This window comes from Nelusetta ayraudi, unplaced genomic scaffold, assembly GCF_046127955.1.
Source record: "Nelusetta ayraudi isolate G7.1 ecotype Tasmania unplaced genomic scaffold, CSIRO-AGI_Nayr_v1 ptg000070l, whole genome shotgun sequence".
In the NCBI taxonomy this organism is placed as follows: domain Eukaryota; kingdom Metazoa; phylum Chordata; class Actinopteri; order Tetraodontiformes; family Monacanthidae; genus Nelusetta; species Nelusetta ayraudi.
The window spans coordinates 1,563,688-1,589,051 of record NW_027466120.1 but is presented as its reverse complement, the minus strand read 5'-3'; the positions used below and the strand labels follow the sequence as shown (position 1 = coordinate 1,589,051).

Sequence of the window (25,364 nt, the reverse complement as noted above, 5' to 3'; positions counted from 1 at the left end):
CCTGCACCCCCCCACTCCTGTCCTTGGGAGTTCAGTCATGGAATAATGTTGCTGGAAACCTTCCCTCTATGTATTCATGTAACAAGGCTGGCTGTAACTGGCTGTTATTGTGTGTCCTTGAAATGATGTAGATGCTATCAGTTTCACTGCTGGCTGTGAATGTTGAACATGTGGATAAGGAGGGGCGGGTTGGGACGGTGGTGCCGGGCTTTTGACTGCAAGTGGAAGTTGGAGCACATGCGCATGTGAGTTGCTGCAGCCGCTGATTTTTTTTTTCTTTCTTTTTTTCAAAAATAAAAAGATATGGCCGTTTTTATGGCCTCCTCGTGCCTTTTCCCATTGTCACCAACGGCGGGCTGGTAGATGAAAGATGGAGACGAACAATGGCAAAGTGATACGCTTGCAAAACGGAGCCAAAGAAATGGAAAAATACGGCTGACATGAAGTAAAAAAAAATGAAGTTGTGTCAGCAAGTATTAATAGTTGACGGCAGTTTTTCAGCACCGCTGCCTCTCTTTGCATGCACTTCCATCCAACGCCTTAAATGTGACGGCACGTAATGACGGAAATATCATTTTTTTTCCCCCCTGGATATAGATATCGTCAGCAAACCAGTGGAAAGTAGGATCGGGTTCGTTGGCAAATCCCATGTGAGGTGCTTTGTGAATGCCAGTCAAAGAAGAGACATGTTGGAGATGAAAAGCAAGTGCTGTTAATATACAAAAGTATAAAGACAATAGTTGCACAATCCCTGCACAAATACCAATAGAAATCACGCTGTTTTTCAGACAATGCAAACACAAAGCAAAAACAGGACGCTTCAAAAATGTTGACACTTTATTCAAAATCCAATCGGTGGTGCCGAGATGTTCTGGGCCGAAGTCATGTGACAGACGTGATGAATGGGCGCCATTTCCCCGCCTGGCGCTCATTTGCCTTCCAGACTGACCAAAAAAACTAAGTCTCACCACACCTCCTGACCTCGGAGCCCCTCCCCCCGCCGACTTCCCCAGTCAGTCACGTACAACATTGTGCATTAACCAGCCATTGACCCCTGTGTGCTGCACCCAATTGCCATATTATCCCCCACTGTAATATTCTGCTCTTAGTCATCTTCCTGGGACTGTATCAGATTTTGAGGCACTCACTGCAGCCCTCAGGCAGTGGGGGAGGGCGAGGGTGGAAGGTAAAGTAGTGGGGGGAGGGGAATAAGGAGGTGTTTATCTGAGTAATCACAATAATAATAAAAAAAAAGCAGGTTTTGTTTTTGCGCAGTTTTAGGCGGTAGCTTGAGGTTAAGGTTGCTGGCAGATCCTTCATCATCAACTCTTCATTATTTGTTGTGCTGCTTTCTTTTCACTGGGGCTCCTCAAGGGGGTCGGAGGAGGAGAAGGAGGAGAAGGAGGAGGAGGTTCGTCGGACTTTTCCAAAGTCTCTATTTAACTCCTCGGGAATTTGGGCAAGGATTAATTCTATCGCCGGGACCAAACAAGCTCGAACGATGCTTCAGCCAACAGCGAACACTTAGCCTGCTAATACGGAGGAGAGTGGTGCTGGTAATCCCAGCCGATAATGTTTCCCAGGCAAAATAATGCTAATGCCTCTAATGATGAAGCATGCTCAGAAATCCTTCCCTGTCGTCCCCGTTGCACCCCCACAGCCCCAGCCCCAGCCCCCGCCCCCGCCCCCGCCCTCCCCCCATCCCCCTCACGGTAAGGAGGAGCCGACCCCTCCCCCGCCGCACCGCAGCCCCATGGGAAATGTGTAATGTATTCAGCCGGGCCTTGAGAGTAAAATGAAAACAAATGTGGTGTAATAAAGGGGAGAAGATGAAGCGATTCTGTGATGACGCTCTCCACCAGCCTTATAAATCAAAATAAAAGTGGAGCAGGTCGGGTGTGACCCCGCCCACACCGCACACACTCCTGCATACGTTTATATATACAGTATGTAAACACACAGACACACACACACATACACGTTAGTCTTGGGGCAAAACAAAGAAGAGTAAAGGAATCACTCTTTACAATCCCGTTCTCATGTGGATTATATCAGTATCCATTTATTCCAATGAAAGGCCTCAGAAGATTCTATGTATTTCACCAGATGTCACTGATTTTAGCATTTTAGTCCCTATTAGCTCTGTTTGTTGATTCATCACTTCATAATAAACCTTCATGGAACGCAAGTTTCTTTTTTATACCATCTTCAATATTTTCTTTTTTTTTTTACAGGACTGACTTTGTAAAAAATGCCTGCATTTTGAACGCATAGGCAAAGAAGTGAGTTCTCTTTACAATCCCCAGGATTCTGTCTTTTTCATTACCTGAGAATTCATCCGATTCTGTCCTTAGGGCTTTTTCCATCGGCAGCATCACAACTAATGTTGAGATACAATGGAGGTGGCAGTACTACCTCCCACCTGCAGGGGCTGCTGTGTTGCCAGTGTGGTCTGCATGTCAGTGTGGTTTGTCTCAGTGTGGCAGAGAGCCTGTTTGCTGGCAATACGATATAGATTAAAACAAAAACAACAACAAAACAATTAAACTGACATCAAAAATGTGGCAAACAGCTGCAGCTGCTGGATGTGCGTCAGTTAAAGCCAAGACTGGAAGTGGTTTGGTGGCGCGAGGACCGGAGTGGATTTGAAAACTCTCCTTCCCCATGCGCCTGCACGGTTCGCCAAGGGTTTGAGGGCAATAACAGGAGCAGCATTAGCATTTGCAAACCTGCACACTGGCATGGCGGCTTTGGAGGCTCTCTCTGACAAGGTGCCTGCTTATTGCGCAGATAAAATACGGCAAACAGAGAGAACAATAAATAATTGATGCCTAATAAGTTGAAGGAGCTGGCATCCAGAGCTGCTCGCCCCTTGTTTTTTTTTATTATTTTTTTATTTTTATTATTGTTATTCCGGGGCCAAGAATAGAGAGAAAGCCTCTCGAGTTGTTTATTTCCTCCACCCTTTCTTTCTTTTCATGTCCTTCTCATTTTACCAGCCATGAGTCAACACAGCACACGTAAATGATATTTTGACACAGAGAGCCATGAATAATGCATTCGAATTTACTTTTATGCCGGAGTCATACCCCTCTCAGCACCTCCCCCCTCCCCCTTTCCTTTTTTACCCCAGCCCCCTCCTCCTCCACCTTTCTCTCCCCCTCCCTCCTGCCTCTTTCTATCTTCACTATTCATCCTCATCAGAGCTCAGCCTCATTTCTCCTTCCCCCACCCCACCTATCCTCTGCTCTCCTCACCCTCCACCTTCCACCCTCCTTCCATCAGACAGCAGACAGGAAACGCTGCAGGATCAGACTGGCGCTTCCACCACCGAACACTTACTGTATCACTGTTTATTATCCAGGTTATTGCTCAGGTGGCTGCTGCTCACTCATGCATTTGCATATTCATGGGTTCAGAATTGGGACACTGGCAAGATTTTCTTTTTTGGCAGAAGTTAAGCGGGCACATTCGTTTTGCAGGCCTCAGTGCAAAAGAAATAAATAAAAAAATTACAGTAGGAGCATCAGTCAAGGGTAATAAAACTTTGATGTGGATGGGAAGATTTTTTTTAATTAAAGGTCCCATACCATTCAAAATTCACTTAACTAGAGCTCTCTAGCAATCACATGCGTTTGTAGCCTGTCGTTGAACAGAAATGAGACAAGTCTGTCCTTTTTAATTATTTTTGCTCCACTTTTTAAAGGCATGGGCTAAAGCCGCACCTTTTTGTAAATCAACCCTATGTGACGTCACAAAGGGTCAACAATATCCCATTGATGATGATGTCTATCAGGGTAGTGAGAACACTCCCAGCCAGCTATTTGTTGTGTGCTTGCAAGGTCCTGGCAAAGCGTTAGCGTTAGCGAGAAGCTAAAAATGCTAACCCCGACACTGAAGCCTGGCTGTTCTCTCTGCGGGCTGTGAGCTGAGCCCTTAATTCACTGTGTGATTATCATCTACTTTGATTCCTGGGTGATATCAAGTGAAACTGCTCCGCTGGAGTCAAGAATATCTAAAATATGAGCCCTTCTAAATAAAGAAGCAAACGCCGGCGTCCTTTTACCTTTTTTTTCTCCTACTCGTGTGGCTTCACAGCAGCTACACCAGGCCTCCGGGGTCAGCGAGACCCTGATGAAGCCGACGGCAGGCATCGATTCCATGTCCAAATTAATCACCCATAACCTGATCTGCTCCGATAGAGTCATCAGCGGGCGGCGTGCTGCCTGATCAGCAGCGATCACTCTTACCCCCCCCCCACCCCACCCCACCCCATGTTCAGCCCACGGCCTCGCGGCACTGCCAGGCGCCGCCGTCTTGTAAAAGTAAATGAAAAACATCCGTCCTGCGTCTGAACGCGCTCACTTGTGGTCGTGACAAACGGAGACGGTGGGGTGGGGGGTGGGGTTGAATGTTTTCCATAATGATCTCCGCCGCCGCCATCGTCTTTCTGTTCGCACTCCTCCACCTACTCTGTGTCTTCATCACGTTTTCCATGGCAGGACCCATGATTTCCCCCTCCGTCCTCACTGCTCCCCTGATAGCACTTAAAGAAATGAGATCCAGTGTGTGTTCATTATATATATTTTTTTAACTTAATGTGTGGGGAATTCTTCTTATTTTCCTTCAACGGTCTCTTCCTGTATTAATGCGACTCTCAACTTAATTGTGTTTTTTGAGCTTCCTTTAACTCCACCGTCAAAATGTTTAGTCCGAAACTACAGCTTCATTAGCGACATGTATGTCAACAACAGCATCGCCTTGACTGTCGATGGCCGACCCTCTCAGTTTAGAACGCTGCATTAAATGTGAATTTAACGTTAACATTTCTGTTTTGGAATGTTAATCAATCTGCACTTTTGGTTTCTCATTCAGGAAATGTTTCTGATTCCGAAAACCAGCACGTGACGATGTTACTAAGGGGACTGATCGCTGATGCTCCTCCCAGGTTAGTGTGTGTTCCATAGACATTAAAGGTGAATTGGAGGACAGTAGGAAATGACATGTTTTCCCCTCGCTTGGTTTGCAGTTTTTGCATGAGTGATGACTCACTTATTACAAAAAATGACTCATCTTATATTCATTTGTGTTTTGTTTTTTTGTTTTTTTTATCAAAGGTCACTTTCTACCTGAACAAGTTCAAAGTTCAGTTCACACATTTTGAAATGAACTAGTTCGGTTCATCGTTCATACCGATACATTTTGAACTAATTTAGTTCTTTTTTTTCTCCAATACTTTGCTGCCAGCTATTATTTGTCAAGATTATTGACAGCGCCCATATAGAACCACAGACAGCAATTATTTTATCCATTTTAACACTGAAACTATGTCAGATTAATCTTCACATCTATTTTTGAATCCTAATCCAGCCATGTTTACAATAGCATTGAGAGGACCGCCCTCACAATGCTGGCATGTCCCTGATGCTTTTTTCAGTGCACACTAGTAGCAGCTGCAGCGTTCATCTCTAGAGTGTATTTTATTTAAACATGAGGGGAAACTTGCTGCTTGAATGGTCTTTAGACTATTGTGAATACAAAAACAGGACTGTAGTCCTTAAGGTGCAAATGTTTTTTCCTTTTTATACTTTTTCAAACCTACCTGGAAACAATGCACATCAAATTCAAATTCAGTCATACTCAAAAGGAACCAAAAAAAAACAACATTCTAGACAACTCATAAATAAGGGAAAACCCCTGTCCTGTATCGATTCAAAAGGGGACGCACCAATTAATTGTCAAATATGGGACAATTCTGTATTTTAAGGGACGGTTGGCAACTCTAACAGCGGGGAAACTAAGGTTGGCCCTCAAAGTACAATATTCAATATTCAAAGTGCAAAACTTTTAAACATTTATCTTTTTCAAGTCAGTTGTATTAACCGTCTGGGTCGGTGCTGACGTTTCCATAAAATTCTATCAAATGCTCATGTGTGTCTGAGCGTTCAGAGCTCTACCAGTGCTGCCTTCCTCGTCCCTGTGTGGCAGGATGTTGTTGTAACGACTGATAGTGACGTATTGCTGCTGATTGCCAGATTGGGGGGTTTTCCGCTAAACATTAAGGCCTGTTTACGGTGTGTTTTAGCTGGGGTGTCGCCTGGAAGGCTCTGGTCATCTGGCACACCCGTGAAGGGAGTTTAGAACGCCGCTCACAAACACCAGAATGAGCGCGTTCAAGTCTGACCGGCAGTGTAGCTGAGTGATATATTGGTCTGATAAAGCTTTTCATCAGTGAAGGTCCAAATACAATAGTTGAATATTTTGAACCCCCTTCCCCTCCAATTTTCCTCCAGTGTTTATTTCCATTCATCACAATTTATTTTCATAGGGTGCACCGGATCCTTTAAGTAGGTTGAACTCTCAGCGCCACATAATTCCGCGGGCTGCACCTTTACCTTTGAAAATGCTGTTTACATCGTCAGCGAAACAAACAAAAAAAAATCTACTGAAGCCCTTTCGAGATAAATATCTGGGCGGACCAGGCGCGTTGGTGTGCAAAGTCTCTGACATTAAGAAGTTCGGGAAGCCCGGATCCAGACCGTAATCCAGATGGCGATACCAGTCGCTGGCTGTGGCCCCTAATCTACTTACTTTACACTTCAGGGTAATGCAGCCCTCATCCCGCTGGTGTGAAATCCCCTCCGCTGAGAAGTGGCTTCCGAGGAAGCGGGGATGAATAATCTGCATCATCCTCGCCGACCACAGAGTGGCTCTTCATTCATAATTTAGCGGCCCGCCCCTTTACATCTGATGAAAGCCACTGACCTGAAAATGCAGAGCGAATGAGCTCCTTCAGCTGTGGCGTGAACATTGTCTGCGTCCATCCTGCGCAAGTTGGCAACAAGAGGAGAGAAAAACAAAACAAAGAAAACATGGATGTATGAGCCCGGCAGCGGGATCTGATGTCAACACAGCACCGGGACACCTCGGGTTCCCGCACGCACGGCCTCGTCTGTCTTTGACGCGAGACAAGGAGTTTAAAGCAGGAGGTCGCAGGTTAAAAAAAAAATATATATATATATATATATATATATATATATATATATATATATATATTTATATATATATATCAAAAGCATCAGAAGCAGTACACCGCACCTTTTGCGTGCTCTTACAGTGCTGCAAAATCATGTGTGCTAAATGCATTAGCCGTTCCCTCAGCCTTGACCCAGAAACTGCCGCTGTCACTACACCGACACCGAACTAGCGCAAGAGATAGACGGTGTGTGGTTTATTTAAATTTCATTGTGCACATCCGTGCGTGTGTGTGTGTGTGTGTGTGTGTGCGTGCGTGTGTGCGTGCGTGCCAGGGAGGATGAAGATTAAGACTAAGAAAGCATTAATGATACGTTATCTGCCAGGAAACACACTTTCCTGAGCTCGCACCTCTTTTATGCGTCGCCCTTTTGTTCTGCCGTGCACTTTGCTTCCAGAGAACAACTTCACTGTATACAGGGCAACGTTCACATTCCCACAATGCATTGCTTTGTGCTGAGGAGAAAAAAAAAAAGGGAAAAAAAACAGACGTGGATGGGCTTCTTTTTTTTTTTTTTTTTTTTTTTTTCATTGTTCTGAAATTAAAATCAAGGATGTTTTCTGTCTGACACCTGCTGCAGAAGCACAGGCTTTCTTGCAAGTTTCACGCCTTGCTTTTTCTTTCTTTCCTTTTTCGCTGTTGTCAAACAACAGCTACTTTTCACATTAAATATATAGGCTGTTTAATCGCAGCTAAACTAAACTAAATGTATTAGTCACCGTGTCGGCCCCAGGCAAGGACTGTGTTCACTCTGCATCATCCGCCGTGATATCGAACGCCGCCCTCTCTCTTTAGGCTCCATCCACCAGCATCCACCAGTGCACTTCCTGTTGCAGTTAAGTGCATTTTTAACAGACTGCCCCCCCCACCCCAACCTTCTCTCTCGTCTGGTTATTCATATCGTGCCTTTTGAATAAAAGCCTGCTTAAGATGCTCTACCACTTTTAGCACCGACTTTTAAAAAAAGCAAAACGAGAAAAGTAGAACAAAAACCACGGTGAACCCGATGCTTGAAAACAGGCCGCCTTGGCAACCTTGTTGTGACTCGAACGCACCACATGAGTCGTCTGTGATTGTGAGTCATGTTCTACCTTGGTACAGCGAAAGCCCCGAGTTTCACCACACACCTACAGAGAGGGAAACTTCTCGCAGGCAACTTACCACCTCAGCAGGCACGAAAACTGGGACAGTCTCCTTTTAATCGTATGGTGCCGGAAAACTGCTAGCTAGATTGGTTGGGCGATGTATAAATAAGAGTAATGAATTAATATTTCAAATAAAAAGGCACATTAAAAACGACAAAAAAATTAAAATGGCAACAAAGTGGAGAAACTAATTAAAGTCGATCATATTGCATACAGTTGTGAGAAAAACAAGCCCGTGATGCATTTGCATCCGAATGTTGTTGTGCTCAGTCACAGTCCGGGCGACAAACAGGCAGTGAGCAAGGACGACTCGACTACAGCGTAGTTACGTAAACTCCATCCAATGTTGCAAACTCCCCTTTGAAATGGATGCACCGGCGCCATTATGGGGAAATAATTGTGGCCACTTTCATCCCCCGCGCAATTAGTCTCTCCTCTGTGAAGTCGTCACTCACAGAGAGGACGAGAGAAGACGGAACCTTTGTCACTTTCATCGTGTGTGTGTGTGTGTGTGTGTGTGTGTGTGTGTGTGTGTGTGTGTGTGTGTGTGTGTGTGTGTGTGTGTGTGTGTGTGCGTTTCTCGCCTCCGCACCACAACTCCATGACTGAATGCCAACAAGTCGTCGTGTCCTTCAGGTCCACCAGCGTCATCAGGCCTCCTCTTTAGGTCGCTGGTGTGGAACCACCAGCCTGCGCTTTAAGGGCCCATTCAGTCAGGGAGATTGAGTTGCGTCGAACAGTAATGAGTGGTGATGAATCAGTTTTCCGATGACTGCTCTGCTTGATCTGACCTGTGATGAGTGGGTTAAAATCACGAGACCCAGAGATGGAGATCCGGGTTTTGGGCTGCTGTAGAAACACAGGGGCTCAATATATAATCCAACACCTCCTTTCAAATCAACTTGCTTTGTTTTAGCTGTCACTTATTTATTATTTTTAGTGGTTATTTTTTTTACTGACTCATTTCAAAATATGTAGATCTCATTCCATTTGAAGGCAGCAGACCCCTGAGAATGTCACGCACTGGGCCTTTAATTTGTGCAGTTTTTCAAAATGACACCGTGGCAGCCGCTTTCTCAGACACCAAACGCTTTTTTTTTGTTGTTGCAATGTTCAAGTAGAGCGCGACGTTCATAGCACGACTATCAGGTTATTCTGATTGATCGGCTTGATTCTGCAGATGATCAAAAGTCTGTGAGAAGCCTGTTGTATTCTTTAACAAGAGGCAGTAATATGTAAAAAAAAAAAAAACAACCAACAACAAAAACACTTAAAAGCAAAGCGCACTCCAGTGAGAGAATAAATAACGAGCCGGATGGAATGTGGCAAGTACCGTTATATGTTAAACGGCTCGTTGTTTTTTTTTTTTTCTTCTTCTTTTTACGGTTTCACACCCACCCACTGCTTTTTGCTCTCCTGAGTTTTTCTCTCGTCTTTTAATTAGCGTCGCTGCTTCGTCGTCGTCGTCGTCGTCGTCGTCGTCGTCGAGTATCATCTGCCAGACCTGTTCCACAAACGCTGCTCAATCCAACGCACGCTCGCAGCTCACAGGGCTGGATTCTTGCTTTTAACAATGCCTTTCAGCCTAGATTTCTAAATGTTTCGTGCGTGGTTTGATTGGGGAGTTCTTGAGGAGAGCATTTCCGTGTCGCTTCATTTCCACCTTCAAGTCAAACATCCAAATATTCTCCCGGTCCTTTTTCTGACGTTTGGCCCCATTTCTGTGCAAATAATCGCTGTTTAAAGCATCTCATTGTCTTGTTTGTGTCCACAACACACACACACACACACACACACACACACACACACACACACGCACACACAGGCGCAGGCTCATGCACAGCACCTCCCAATAAAACTGATTTGCTGTGGCATGTATTGTTTTGGGAAATAAATCAGTCGACTCCTTCCACTTCATGCTCCCGTGACATCATTTGTTTCCCCTCTTAACTCAATTATTGTCACTTAGTTCATCTGTACGGCAACAATGACCTGTAGCTACAGTGCAAAGGGCTCCTTCCTCTCCTCTCCTCTCCTCTCCTCTCCTCTCCTCTCCCTCCGCCAAAGCGTGACACAGAGGCAGAGGAAACGGCAACGCCCCCGAGCTTGTAACTTTGTCAAACTTAAACACTAGAGAGCGCATTATCCTCCTTATTTTTCTGTCACCCAATCCTCTTTTTTTTTTTTTCCCCCCGCCTCGAAAAAATAAGCTTGAAGGTAATTGTGTCATTGTGTCATGGGGTGGGAGGAGGGAAGGTGGGGAAGAAAAAGATAATCCATTAAATTGTATTCCGTGTTCCCTGTTGCTTTTGTAGCGCAGAGCGGCGCGGCGGGATTTTGGGGGAAGGTGAATTATGAATAATTGCCTTTGATCCGATGAAAAAAAACAACAACGACGAGACGAGTAATAACGTTTAATGCGATCGCCGATCGATGAAGCAGGGGCCCCCAGTGCTGTTCATATCTGATGAGACGGGGCAAGAGCAGGTGCCGGCTTGTTTGAGATCACGTTCGCAAAGAGGCATCAAGGGTTTCTGAGGGCGAGCGGAAGCCACAGAGTTAAGTTGAGCTTCCATTTACCGCGGCTTAACCTTTAGGCCTCGGCTGCCTCGTCGTGTAAGACGTTGAGCAAGAAGAAGAAGAATAAAAAGAGAAAGAAGAAGAAGAAGAAGAAGAAGAAGGCTTCCTGGTGAATAATTTAGTATCAAACATGAGAGTGGCCAGGTGTTGCTGACCAAACACACACACACAAACGCATGTGCTAGAGCGCGCGCACACACACACACACACACACACACACACGTCTTTGTCGTGTCAATTAGTTGATTAAGTATCATCTACTCCCCATGTTCCCTCCGGAAACCTGATCTGTTTTTAAATGGATTCATAATGCTGGTGGGTGGAGGGAGGGTGGGGGGTGAGGGGTGAGGAGAAAGGGGGACATTTTCAATTACATGTCAGCATGTTTGACTGACCGTCAGCCACCATTTGATCAGGCTTTTACTTTAATTGCTTGCATTTCATTAAGTGTTGAATTTAATCAGCGGGGATTTGGTAACATGGCATGGGCCTGTGTGTGTGTGTGTGTGTGTGTGTGTGTGTGTGTGTGTGTGTGTGTGTGTGTGTGTGTGTGTGTGTGTGTGTGTGTGTGTGTGTGTGTGTGTGTGTGTGTGTGGCCAAAGGGCTGAACACGTCTGACGAGGCAGAGGGAGAGATCCTGCGATGGGCTCATCATGGCAGTTAATTTAAATCCAAATTAAAAAAAAAAAAAATGTCCTTCATCGTGTTCAAACCACTCAGCTCTCTGATTCTTACTCACTCTCAATCGCGGGTCAAAGGGGTGTCGGTGCCGAATCAGTGCCTGGAAAAACAATTCTTTAACTGTGCCAATAGTACCAAACCTGAAGTCACAGTCATGCCTGTCGCATTCAAATGGGGACGTAATGGTACCGTTGTGTCTCGGTGTCAAGTCTATAGTACCACAGTTATTAGAAGAAATGAATCAAAATCAAGAGTTTTTGGGGAAAGTGCAGCCGGTGCCAGTTAATGGGGTCCCATTGGAGCAAACATACCAGACAAAGCTGGTTAATTGTTAGAAGTAGACCGCTAGGATTAATTCCGTTGAATCTGAACGTGGCCATTATAGAGCCCCTTTAAACTTTGATCTCTAAACCTTAAAAAGTAAAAAAAAAAACAACAGCAACAAAGTAGCTGTGTTTTGGTCGTGGAGTTTCTCAGTTCTTGGCACGAGAAAAAAACCCAACATGCTTTCACACATCAGGTGCGTTTTCACAAACTTGGCGTGCGGCGCTATTGGCCCACTGCTAGATCTGATGGAGCCACGCTGCTTAACGGTTGGAGGTGTTGTGCATTCACAGATGCTATTCTACGGACCTCGGTTGTAACCTGTGGTTATCTGAGTTCCTGTTGCAATTCTGTGGTCTCCAGCCAGTGTCTGACCATTCTGACCTCTGACCCCTGACACCAGCCAGGCATTTTCCTCCGCACGGCCGCCTCTCGCTGGACATTTTCTCTTCTCTGGGTCATTCTCTGTAAACCCCCTGAAGGTCGAGTACGGCGAACAGATCCCCTCCCGCTTCTCCGTTGTGATGCTCGCTGTGAACTTCAGCAGGTTGGCCTCACCACATCTACGTGCCTGAACGCGCTGAGTTGCTGCCATGTGATTGACCCTTGGCTATTTGTGCGCACAAGCAATTGAACATTGCGCCTAAAACGGTGAGCGTAAATAGCAAAGCGCCTACGCTATACCGTGAGAAGTAGAAGTCTGCATGCCCTGAATCCTGAGCATCACATTGCATTGATATGAATTTATGTTGTAAATGTCTTGAGGTTTCACAGATCTCGATCCAACCGACTGCAACCAAACTTGTCGCAATAAAACAAAAAAAAAAAGAATGCGGCACCCGTTAAATGTAGTGGATTAGCAGCGTAGCACGGCATCACGTCAGGTCCGTGTGATTGCAGTGAAACCCGGCGCTCACCACTTGCACCTGGTCACATTCCACCGCGGTACGAGACGAGAAGCCCGGAGCCGAGCCTTCTGAAGTGCCCCGGCCCAGCGGGAAATCCTCATCCTCCTAAATATTTAGCGAGCACCTGATTCTCAGCTGATAGTCTGACGCGGCCATATTAGGACAGGAACTTCACGAGACCCGCGCCAGCAGCGCCTGACGGCAGGACACACATCAGCAGCTTGTCTCACCCTCCATCAGAGCCGCTGCTTCACCTGCACAGAGAAAATGGCTTTTGCAGGCAGCCAGATTATCCCTGCAGCTTGATGGAAGGCATGTCATTGGTGGGTTTAAACCCTCTCCCCCAAATATAGTTTTGGCTTGCTGATCAGAGATGGGTTTTTAATCCAAAGTATCAGCTAAGATTTGTTGTTGTTGTTGTTGAGAATTCCTGCAGGGCCACTATGAAAAGCCCTCGCAGCACAGGCTTTCATTCAGTTGTGTTAATTGCAGAAGAAGTTTGTTTGTTCACACAGTGTTTCACAGTCAAAATGTTTTGACAGCTCTAAACTCAAATGGTTTTTTTTTCATAGCTTGAATATGACGTGCTTGTCTTTTTTTTGTTGTTGTTATTTTGCAACACTACATAATAATTTAACTTTGCAAGGCAACTGTTTGCCATGATTTCCAGTTTGAAATCATTTGAATGCTTTTCCCCTTAAAGCCCCACGAGGTTGGACCAGTGTGGGGGGAGGAAGTCAGGGTTTAGATGCGGCAAAAACAGGAAGTGACTGCGAGCCGACTCGCACTGTCTCAGCTGACGACTGGGCCAGTTTGGTCAACATCTTGTCATTTAAGGAGCAAAATTGGGCATGTTGTTGTTTTTAACATTATTTTTCCACTTCTGATGGTTTTCAGGAGGCCAGCCCCGTTTCCAAATGTTTTCCATGGACTCTTTTCCTTTGTTCCATCCATCCATCCATCCATCCATCCATCCATCCATCCATCTGTGTTGGGCTGAAAGGGTTGCACCCTGGACAAGTCGCTGAACAAGAGAGACAAACAGTTTGCTTAATGTTCACGTCTTGTGGCTGTGGGAGGGAGCTGGAGTTGAGCATCGCTGGCACAGGGAGAGCAACACAACAACACAGAAAGGCGCCGGGTGGGAATCAAACCCACAACCGTCCTGCTGTGAGGTGGCTGTGCTGAGCACAGCACCACCACGTCAGCCAAAACAACACCTTTGCTTTAATAATAGTTGCTGCTGTTGCATTTAACCAACTCAACAGTACTGTGTTATCAGATTATTTCCTTGTGGTTATTGTGGTGTTTTTGTTTCGGTAGATTAGCATCAATTCAAATGCAATGACGCACACAGGTAGAACTGCGGTGCACATCGCACAACATCCACAGATGGACTATACGTCTTTTTTTCTCTCCCCTCTGTGACGGAGCTGCACTCCTCTTGCCCCCCTCCCCCCGATGCCATAACGTCGCTAATGTTTGACTTTTGAGCTAAGTGCCACAAAACGCGCAGGAGCGGGATACAAAAGTGGCGGAGATGGGCGTGAACGGTACTGATTCTCCTCCTCCTAGGCACGCCGGCGCCGTCCGTGGGCGGGTGTTCACCTAACAGATGGACAGCAGCACCCTGATCTAAATTATAATCAGGTTATCCAGAGAGAGGGAGAGAGGGACAGCTCATCATTGGCGGTGGCCCCATTTGCATAGAGGTACACACCATTGTGATCCCCCCTCCCACGCACGCACGCACACACACACACACACACACGTTGAGTGCGACGTATGCCTTCAGTTGACTTTATCTAGGAATGTGCAGCCCCGCAACCCCCCCCATCACACAGTGACAACACACTGGCGCTGAGAGAAGGAGGGCAAGCTATTCACTGCCGCCGTTTGTTTCTGATCTGATGCAGCTCGAAGCCGCTGTTAATACTCCTATATCAGTTTTGCTCTTGTTTTTTTTTTTTTGTTTTTTTTTGCCAGACAGTGCATGGTAGCGTCCTCTGGGGCTTGTCCGCAGTCAAACGCAGCTTTTTCTTCTTAACCCTGCGTCCCCCTCCGCCTGTCTCTCTTCACTTCCTCTGTTTTCTGTCAGTTTTAACTGATAGAGGATGAGGGTCAGAGGATGCCGACGACGAGGTGTGTCGCCGGGTGACCCTGGCCTCACTCCCGCCTGTCACTCTCCCTCACAATGACCAAATCTGTGTCTGGGAGCAAAATGAGGGACATCTCGGACCTGCAGTTTGTTTTGCATATTGTTTAAGAAGATTTTTTGTCTGTTCTTTGTTTTTTCTTTTCCAAGGAAAAATGCATTTAATTAGAAGCATGTGTCAGAATTGAAGTGTTAAATTCGGGAGAGAGAGAGAGAGAGAACACAGCCCAAATCTCATCATGTTTATTTTCTCACTTTGCCGGTGCTCACTCTTTTGTATCGTAATGGCAATATTTCCCACAATGTCCCCCGCCATCTGTGGGAATGTGATACCTTTCTATAGCTGAGTGAAAGAGGGGAGGGAGGAGGTGGGGGAGAAGTGGTGTTCTCTAATCCCAGAATCCCTCACATCGAATCATGCAAATTTGGTGCACTTTGAAGCGAATCCAGCTCCTACCATATGCAGAGTGAAAACAACAATCTATTATGCATGCATTGCACCAAGCTTATGGTAATGTTATTTCCCTGCTTTCCCCCCCCCCCTCCCTCCTCGCCCCACCCCTTCCCGTAAAGTACAAATTTGCGGATGCACAACGTATCTAAAGTTTCTTTTAAAACGATATTTGTCTCGTTTGCGAATAACAAGCAAAGTCTTGCGGCGCCCTCTGTGTGCCTGCGTCTCGCTCTGCAAAGTAGATGGGTGATGATTTTCGTCCTCCGTTCGTGTGTTTGAGAGGATGCGTTTTGCCTGCGTTCGCTTTAAGGAGGCTCTCAGATTTTCGCTCTTCAGAGGCAACAATTGCAAGCGTCCTGTTCGGCGCTGTTTGCTTTGGTTGCGCTTTTTTTTTTTTTTTTTTCTTAAATCCGGGCAAAGGCAAACTTTTTGTCCCCGGTGTGTCGCAGCAAGTACGTCACAGCACTGGAGCGCTGAACTTGCGCTGCCGTTGCATCTCGGGAAGCCATAAAGCTGTCAGAGAGCTTTTGTTGCGCTCTGCGTCTACAGCTGGATTAAGAACACGGCATCAATGATATTTCCATTTGTTGAATGGATAATTAGGGCCCACGACATGCCAAGAATCATTTCCCATCTTGGCTCATCTGTAGAGTTTTTTTTTCTTTTGGAGGGGCAGGGGGATCCAACCAAAGTGTAATTGGCAGACGAAGCTGTGACTGGTGGCTTCCAACCGGAAGCACGCTTTGCTGCAACACAGAAATCCCGTAATTGAAATCTATCTATCTATCTATCTATCTATCTATCTATCTATCTATCTATCTGTCTGTGCTCCCTTTCATTTCCTTTTTGCTTCTGAAGGTGGAAACTTCAGTAGAATGCACAATCAGCAGGTTCGACATCAACAGTGTGTCAGTGTGGGCGGTGTTGGCATGGCATCCTATTGAAAGGACACACACACACACACACACACACACACTTTGCGGTGTACCTGTGACAGTTGCGTTATGAGGGATGACAGGGTGTCGACCTTCTTCTTTTCTCTCCATCAGTTGAAAACGCGTCACGCACACCACAACAATGTTTTCTGCCAGTGTGTGTTTTTTTTTTTTTTTCAACCCGTTGTAAACTTAACGTGCCACCATCTAGTGTATAGGATGAATCGCAGTGTTAAAGCGTCCCTAATGCACAGATTCAGGGTTGGGTGTGTGTGTGTGTGTGTGTGTGTGCGCGCTAATAGACAGGCTAATTATGTCATATTAAATGTGCAAGTAGGCATCATCCAATCTAGAATCGCAGCAGTTTTCGCTGGTTCCACAATTTGTCATGTGGCCAAATCAGCCCACATGAGATTATACAATCATCTGTCTGAATGCATAAGCCTCATTCACACACAAAATAGATAAATAAATACAAAATAAAGGAACAGCCATTCTTGACAGTCCTACTTGAAATCCAGAGTCACTCTTTCTGGTGCTGTTGTTGTCCTCGGCTTCTTCCACGCAGTGCCGTCCTGCAACCAACCTCAATTTCCGTTGCCTTGTTTATATCATTTAATTCTTAAAGCTAATTTCCAAAAAGTTTCATTCAACATTTTATGGAAACCCACGAGGTGTTCAAATGTTCCTGAAAAAAACAAACATCTGAACATTTCTGAAACATGCTCATTAAAAGTGTTTTCCACGCAGACTACCCGGACCAGAGCGATTTTACCAGAGTTTTAATCTCTGGGAACGAGTGAAAAGAGTTTTTGAAGTTAACAGTCGTATTTTAAATTATTCCAAAGAATTTGCTGCCAAATGAAAAACCCCAAAAACTGTTCTTTGCCAGTTTGTTGTAGTTGTTCAGCTTGTTCATGATTTTGGAACGACAAATTTGAGACTAGAAGAAATTTTTGCTCTGGTGATTTTGCCACTGAACACAAATCAAATAGCTAAAGTGCCCAAAGAGAACTTTAAAATGCGGAGCGTGCATCAACCAGGTTTGTAACGTATTCTCAATGGGACAGTAGTTTATCCTCACCTTAGCCAGGATAATATATAAGCTGGACGTAAACACCTTATTTGGCAAATGATCCTAATGAGAATGTGGAGCACAATCCGAGCGTTCAGTGTATATCACCACCAGCGCTGAGTGAATAAGAACCACAGTTTTTAACTGACATCTTGCAGATCGACTTCACTTTACTGTTTTTTAACAATACAGTGCATGTGCTCCTTCAAAGACAATGGCATTTTAATGAAGAGGTGTAGCTGTTTAATCACAGACAGTGTCTTAATTGAATGGATTTCTATCTTTCTTTTATTCAGACTTTGGTTTTTCTCCAAACCTGTGTCTGAATAAAAGAAAGATATAAATCCATGAAAATCCAAAGACGTAATCGACGCAATTGATCGCAATTTGTTGCCGCTTTCTTTCTGCCTTCTTTGCTGGTGCTTTCAAAAGAATGCCGCTTTGGTTCCGGACAAGGAAACGTCTTAGACGACGACGACATAGTTTCACAACAAGCGCGCCGTGAACACTTGCAGACACTCAGATGGAGTTAAAGGCCTTCGAGGCAGCGCAGCAGACGGTATCATCAGCGTATAGATGGAAGGCTGGAACAGGGATTTTCCCGACCAAGGTTACATATGTACGTTATACAGTCGACAAAAATGGGGCCTGGCACTGAACCTTCAGGGAGCCGATTTCTCATTGAGCGTCGAGAGTTTTCAAACTAACTGAGCCGGGCGCACAAAAATAGTGTACGTGACGTGAGCAGGTGACGTGACGTGACGACGTGCCGCAGCCGCAGCCGCACCAAGATGCAGGCAGGCAGGCAGGCTGGCAGCCGCCATACACACAAAACCGCGCGAGCTCAAGCACGCCACTGATAAATCCACAGGATTCCGCTGGTGTACAAACTGTTAACCCGCTGTTGACAGCGAGTGCGGCTCGGCGGGGGTGGCCACATATCATGCAGAATGAGAGACGGCGAACGCGGGGCGGCTTTATCACTCAAACTGGCCTTCCGCGGAGCCGGCGCTCCCTGCCAGCCAGATTCCAAGTTATTCTATGCCAGTGGAGCATTGATTTTCCACACTGTTAGCTCACATGATTCCCTCTTTCCTCAGAGGAAAATTGGCGGGATGGAAAAAAAAAAAAGTGCGGGGGGTGAGCGGGGATGGGGGGGGAGGACTCCCTGTGATCGATTGGTCGGCTGTGTGCCTGAATTCAGGTTACAAGGAGAGGGAGATGGGGGTGGAGACGGTGCACAGTGGGGGTGTTTGCATGTTGGAGCCACCGAGGGAACACGTGGAGGAACTGGTTATAAAACGGCCACGCAACACAGCAGCACAATCACTCGTTTTACACCCCGTCTGCCGTTTCATCATTGCTCCGTTTGCATTTAACAATCAGCTCCCCTTCCCGTCCCCCGTCCCCCACACCCTACCCCCCACCCCCTCCTATCTCAAGAGTCGACTAGCTACATCCACCTCGAGAGAGTTTGGGTAATTGCTCGCTTTTAGACGTTATTAATCTTGCCAAACATATTCCGCACTTGACTCCGGCTTATAGATTCATGTGGGCTGGCTGCGCTCGGCATACAGCTCCTAAAATATCCCCGAGATACATCTGCGAATCTGTAATCAGAGACGCTCCTTCTTCTTCTTCTTCTTCTTCTTCTTCTTCTTGGCTGGACACTTATCTTTATGCAACTGCTCGCTATAGTCGATATTTCACACATTAAAACCCTCTTTTGTTCCAAAAAAAGAGAAACAGAAGAAAGGAGAGGCCAGTAATCATCCGAAGATGTTGGATCCAAAGCCAACGAGTCCAATAAGCAACGGATACACAATACTGCCGTTTTCATCCTGGACACACACACACACACAAATCCTGGCAATGGGGAAAAAGAACATTGAGTGTATGAAAATAGCCCATGCCGTCAACGGGCACTCACTTAGCCATTTACTATTAATAAATAATGCCCCCTCTTCCTTTTAGCCAGGGCCACTACAAGTTTTAAATGGTGTACATTTTCATTAATATCATCGGCCTCTTTGTTGTGCCATCCTGCAAAAGGCTAGGTGAGCCTTTCTCGCAGCCTCTTAAGACCATTATGTTGCCACTGATGCATATGAACACATTCCCACATGATGGATGCGCAGGGGCAGGGTGTCGGCGGGCATGGCCGGCCTGACACAAGGCCTCGTCTGAGTGTGTGAAAACAGCTTCCTGCGTGTTTTACCGGGAAACATTGTCTCATGCATAAATGTATATACATTATCGTGCATAATGCACAGGTTTGTTTTAGTTAGATTTGCTCAGGGACGTGTCGTCGTGGTGTGTCGTCCGCTTGCTCCTCTCGGGGGCAACAACTAGACAGACTGAAGAACAGTGTTGTCGTGGCGCCCCCGGGGGGGACGTCTACCTTGATTGACACCCAGACCCATTTCTCTCGCGCCACCAAGCGGTTTCCAAGTGATTATCTAAAGTTCCAGTACGACAGTTAGCGAGGGCAGGCACAGGCTGTAGTCAAAGTATACATGTTGCTCGTTAACTGTTTCTGTACAGACGAGTTGTAAGATTTTCTCTCTAGACGTCCATATGTTGCATTCGTTTGCAGCAAAAAAGAAAAATTCCAAAAGGCACTAACATTGTCCCGCTAAGTGCTTACGAGCTAACAGCATGTTAAAATTAGCACTGTGCGCAAGTTCTGTCTCCTGACGTTAGATCGTATGCTGTTCAAAACAGCAACTGTGGTCCATGAGGCAATATGCAAATGTTTTGGGCCCATTATAAATCATATTGAATTTCAAACAGGATTGTGTAATTATTCATAATAACATTTAATTACCGGGCACAAAAAGTTCAGTTGGCAAACAAAGAAAATTGAGAAAGTGCTGACATTAGACCGTCTTCTCACTGAAAGGTTAGACTGCTATTAAACAAAGAATGCAAAACAAACTGTACTGCAATTACTTAAAAAAATAGCATTTTAGAATTTAGCTGAATTTTATGGGCAAAGTCGCTTCCAAGGTGTTCAGCAGTTTGTAAATCAAATCAAATCATGCAATGTGGCTTCATTTTTGTTTTTACAAACAAAAAAGACCAAACTGTTTATTTGTTCATAGCTCTCCAGATCTGACTGAGCAGATCCTAAATAACTCATCATTTCACCGTGACTTTGAGGAGCCTGTTCCACTGCTTTTTCAATATATTTCCGCCTCCGCATCAGTGGCAATGAATTATTTTGGCTCGGCGTCAAACAATAATAAAAAAAAAGATTTCTTGTCAGCTCCCTGCTACTGGAGTGGTGGTAAAAGTCAGAGAGACGCATGTTTCTCACCAGCTATCGCTGATTTAAGACTGCACTGTATTTTTTCCTTGCTTCACCTTCCTTTTATCTTTTCTAGGGAACTCAGTTCGGACTTTGTCCTGTAATCTGAGTCATGAATTATGTTGTAATGGAGACAGCTTTTCTTCCACCCCCCTCCCCCGACTAGAGTTTCTTTCCTGTGGCCCATCAGGTAAACATAAGGCTCAGTTCAGCCTTGGTGAAAACCTTATGTAACGCATAACAATAAAGAAAATGGCTTTAACGTGACCAACAGAGGTACTATATGCAAGGCTAAAATGATTTGTTTATCGTGCTCTTCACGTACTCACTTTAATTAATAAGTAATGCTGAGTTTCCCTGCCGCCTACCTGTGACATTGACGATGGCAGTAAAATTTAATCCAATTATAAAATGAATCAAATTGCACCGCAAAAGCTCCCATTTCACATAACTGCAGAATGAGTCTCTGCAGCTGAAGAATTAAGTCCTTCAGTTTGTAACGTCGAAACTCATCATTACAGATCATCCACTGCACTTAAAGACAAATGTTGTTTTCATCCGTCGTCAGTGTCAGCATGTTGAAAAATCTCTGTGTTCGGGTGTTCCAGCTGCACTCATTTGTGTCAGCATTTAGATAAAATATTACATCGCAAAGGCCAAAGATCTTTTGCATCACGCAGAGACCGTCTCATTCTGAGCTTCTAGCATCCACTGGCATGTTTTTGTAATAAGTGAGATGAAGACCTCGTGGGGAAACTTGCCCCGTGTTTGCATCATAAGGTCCAACTTCTATTTTAATTATGAGCACGTGCACCTGCGAAAGGGCAAAGCCCGCCCTTACAACAACCCTTCTCCATTTCCAGAAACAGGAAATGCTAAGAATTACTCCTCCCCCTTCATCTGGACGACCAACAATCTTCATGCTAATATTTATCTAAAATGGCCAATTTCTCCCTCTTTTTCGGAGGCTGCCAGAGTGGCTGATAAGCTTTGTCACTTTAATTACATCAACATAAATTTTTCATATTGGCCAAATCAGATCTCGTGGCTGCAACATTTCTTGTAAATGGAATTTTATCTATAGCTCGGGACCATTAGAGGCGCAGAGTTCTGAGGCAGCCTAGAGGACGGTAATTAAGTCCACCCAGCCGTGACTAAACATTTTTGACATTTTTCCTAGTCCGGAATGAACTGTCAGTGTGCAGAGAGAGTAACCATCTTGTCACTTTGTGTTTGTATAAGAATAGCAGAGAGCCGGGTGCCTGCGCCGCTGCGAGTCAAGAGTTTCGTATCACACAAGGAGAGGGGAAAGGAAATGCAGAAGAAGAGAAAATGGTGGTGGCTTAAACGTGGGTTTGTCTGTTTGTGCGCGCGTGTGTGTCTGCGTGCGTGCGTGTGAGAGAGACAGGGCGTGAGAGAGAGAGGGCGAAAAAAATAGGCACAGTCTGTAACCTATTTCTAACTTATTACATTTTACAACAGTCCTGGCGTGTGTGTGCGTGCATGTGTGTGTGTGTGTGATGGGGGTGGGGAGGACGGCATGAAACAGTGTGTTTGAGAAGAAAGAAATTGGGAGAAATGATTGGAACTGGCTTAATGTAAAGGAAAGTAGGACACTTTTGACTCTGCTTTGCATGGCGGTTTGGTTTTTGCTGATGGATCAAAGCCGTCAGCCCAGTTTCTCTCGTAGGTGCCTCTTGTTAGATACCTCTCACTGTTTGCTCGGCAGCCGTCCACCTTCGCCCAGCTGAGATGTGTCTGTTTACGTATGTGTATAAGCACGTTCATTAGCGCCCGGGAGGAATAAGAGGCAAAAAAAAAGATAGATATATATATGTACAAGTAAGGAAGGTCGTTCAAAATAAAGTAACTGCACGTCGTGATGCATCTCATTTCATTTCATTACTAATGCCTTCTTTTTCTTTTCTTTTTTTCCGTTGCTCCTGTGCGTGCAGATATAATGAGTTACAGTCGTGTCCGAGATGAAAATTCAGAGATAACAAGGTGACTTTGAACTTGCCTCCTAAAGATATTCCACCGGCATCCTTAAGAAGAAGAAAACAAGCAGCTCCTTAATAGCCAATACAAGCTTTCCATCAACTTTGCTATGCTTGAGTAAATTGAATACCCCTGCTTTGCCTTTTGTTCTAGAAAATGCATCAAATTGATTGAAAGAAGCAATTACGGTACCAGGAGGCAGTATTGATTTTATGAAAGTGCGCAATTACTTTAATTGGGACAACCGTGTCTCGATTATATGTTCATTGCGGGGCCTATGTTGTGTGTGCGTGTCTGTGTTTTGTTTTCTTTCTTCCCTTAAATTTTTTTTTTTTTTTTTACAGTTGTTTTGATTTTTGCACAAACTCCATTTCCAGCTGTAGACCAACGGTTGTACCTGACTAAACTGTTTATTTTCCAGTGTGTGTGTGTGTGTGTGTGTGTGTGTGTGTGTGTGTGTGTGTGTGTGTGTGTGTGTGTGTGTGTGTGTGTGCGTGTGCATGTGTGTGTGTGTGTATTATCAAAAGGTATTTTATCACCAAGGGGCAAAATTGCAGTCAAAGTAACTCGTTGAAATGATTTTCAATTTCACATCTTTAAATCATTCTAAATGCGGGCATCATGAGCCAAGCAGAGCAGAGTTCGGTTCTTTCTTTCTTTTTCCACACACACACAGTATAAATACACACACGCATACACATATGTATATGTATATATGTGTATATGCATATGTATATATATATGTGTGTATTTGTATACGCCTAGGTGCAGTTTGCCTGCAACATTGAAATGCGTCTTCTGTTCCAGCAATACTGAGTTTGGAAGCAGTAAAAAAAGAGGAGAAGGAGGAGGAGGAGGGGGGATGAAATGAACAGTGAAGTCAAGCTTTAAATCTGGCTGCATACCATGTGACTTGACATGGAGCACCCAAATGAAAAAGAAAGGAGAGATAGAGAGAGAGAGAGAGAGAGAGAGAGAGAGAGAGAGAGAGAGAGAGAGAGAGAGAGAGAGAGAGAGAGAGAGAGAGAGAGAGAGAGAGAGAGAGAGAGAGAGAGAGAGAGAGAGAGAGAGAGAGAGAGAGAGAGAGAGAGAGAGAGAGCATTACCCCCACAAAACCATCTCTGCTTTCAGTTCAAATAGGTCCTATCATCTCCATGACAACAGTCGTAATGGTAACATGGAAATATATTAATGTAAAACCATGGCAACGTTCTCCAATTGAATTAAGCAGCACCTGTGCACGTTACACAAGGAGATAAAAGACAAAAGGAGGCAGCTTCTGCTTGCCAAGCAGCTGTGGCTTTCAGACCTCAGAAACCCGTCTACATTTCCTCCACGCGTTTGTTTCCCAGTGTTTTATGTGCAGAAAATTGCCGTGGCGTTGCACTTTCTCTCTTTTTTCTTCTTTTTATTTAAAAAAAAGGGGGGCACGAGGAGGTGGAGGTGGTGGAGGTGTAGGTGGGGGGGTTTCCGTCGTGTTTGTGTGAGCATTTTATTATCTTTTTCTCCCCCCCTGCTCTCCCCCGAGCACGGCTCCTCTGCTAGAGTGCCATAGTCGGATTACGACTATGTGTGTTTTTACCATTAAATCGCATAATGGTGGAGCAATCACTCTGATAGGTAGAAAGGGGCGCAGCGTCGGCGCACAAAGAGGCGCGTTAGCCACACAAACCGACGCATTGTGCTCGCCTTCTTTCAAAACAGAGGGAGAGAGACAGAGAGAGAGAGAGAGAGAGAGAGCGAGAGAGAGAGCGAGAGAGAGTGGCTGAGCTCTGCCTCCTCCTCCTCTATGAGCCCAGCTGAAAAGAGAAAACATTATCTACATCACCATGCCATCAAATCTGATGGATTTTTTTTTAGCCCAACCCCTCCTGCTCCTCCTTCTCCTCCTCCCTCCCTCCTTCCTTCCTTCTTCTGCCTTCCCCTTAGCCTCTCTCCGCTCACTGGCAGTGGCACTGTAGCGTTCTCTCACCCTTGAAAATTGAAGTCTTTGCTTGCGTGTGTGTGTGTGAGTGAGGGAGCGCTTGTTTGTGCCGGTGAAAGAGAGACGGGGGGTGGGGGGGGCAGTGAAGCCGAAGACGACGCACATCTCAACTATATTTCCTCCTGAAAGCTTATCGTTGAAAAGAAGCGATGGAGATGAGACTTTTCGTTGTTTCCCTGTGTTTTAGTTTTCTCCCCTATTCACGCCATCAACGGTCGCGTCCCACACAACACTCCACCTCAGCGGCGTCCGTCTCCAGGAGACAGTCCTCGTCCGCGCTGACGTCGTTCGGTCTCTAATCTGCACTCCGTCAAAGGGAAGGGATGAGAAAGTGTTTTCCTCCGCTAGCCGGCTCTCCATTGTGCGGCCGCCCATTCCGTGCTGCCGGAGAGAGGCGAGCCCGCAGCGCTCAGGCTGGATGTATATTCCCGCTCTTGATGCCTAATTCCGATGACTTCCCAGTGTTTGTTTGCTTGTTTGTTTGTTTGTTTGTTTTGACCGTCTTCTCAATACCGCTTTTAAATCTGACCCAGATCCGATATCTGCATTTACACCTGCTTTGAAACAAGGAGCTTGTTTCGTGCCGAGGCAATTTTTAGCCTTCAACCTGGAAAAGCAATAAGTCGCCACCAAGGAGTAGACGACAGTTTGCGGCAGAAGCGAACAATAACGCAGACAGTTTGAAGGGAGCCGGTGAGGCCGATGGGCGAACTACCATTCGCACCAGTTCAGGGTTGCCAATTGGACCATTGGCCTGATGTTTGTGTCTCACGTCTTTG

The 25,364-nt window shown here is 45.5% G+C and overlaps 1 protein-coding gene across 1 annotated transcript in view; it reads left to right on the top strand.

The window, feature by feature from the left end:
- LOC142898987 (TOX high mobility group box family member 2-like) overlaps window positions 1–25,364 on the top strand; it is a 117,707-nt gene that overhangs the window by 977 nt on the left and 91,366 nt on the right. Inside the window, exon 2 of the mRNA XM_076042332.1 lies at window positions 4,876–4,948. The gene's annotated coding sequence lies outside the window, so the exon portion shown is untranslated. The remainder of the gene's footprint in view (window positions 1–4,875; window positions 4,949–25,364) is intronic.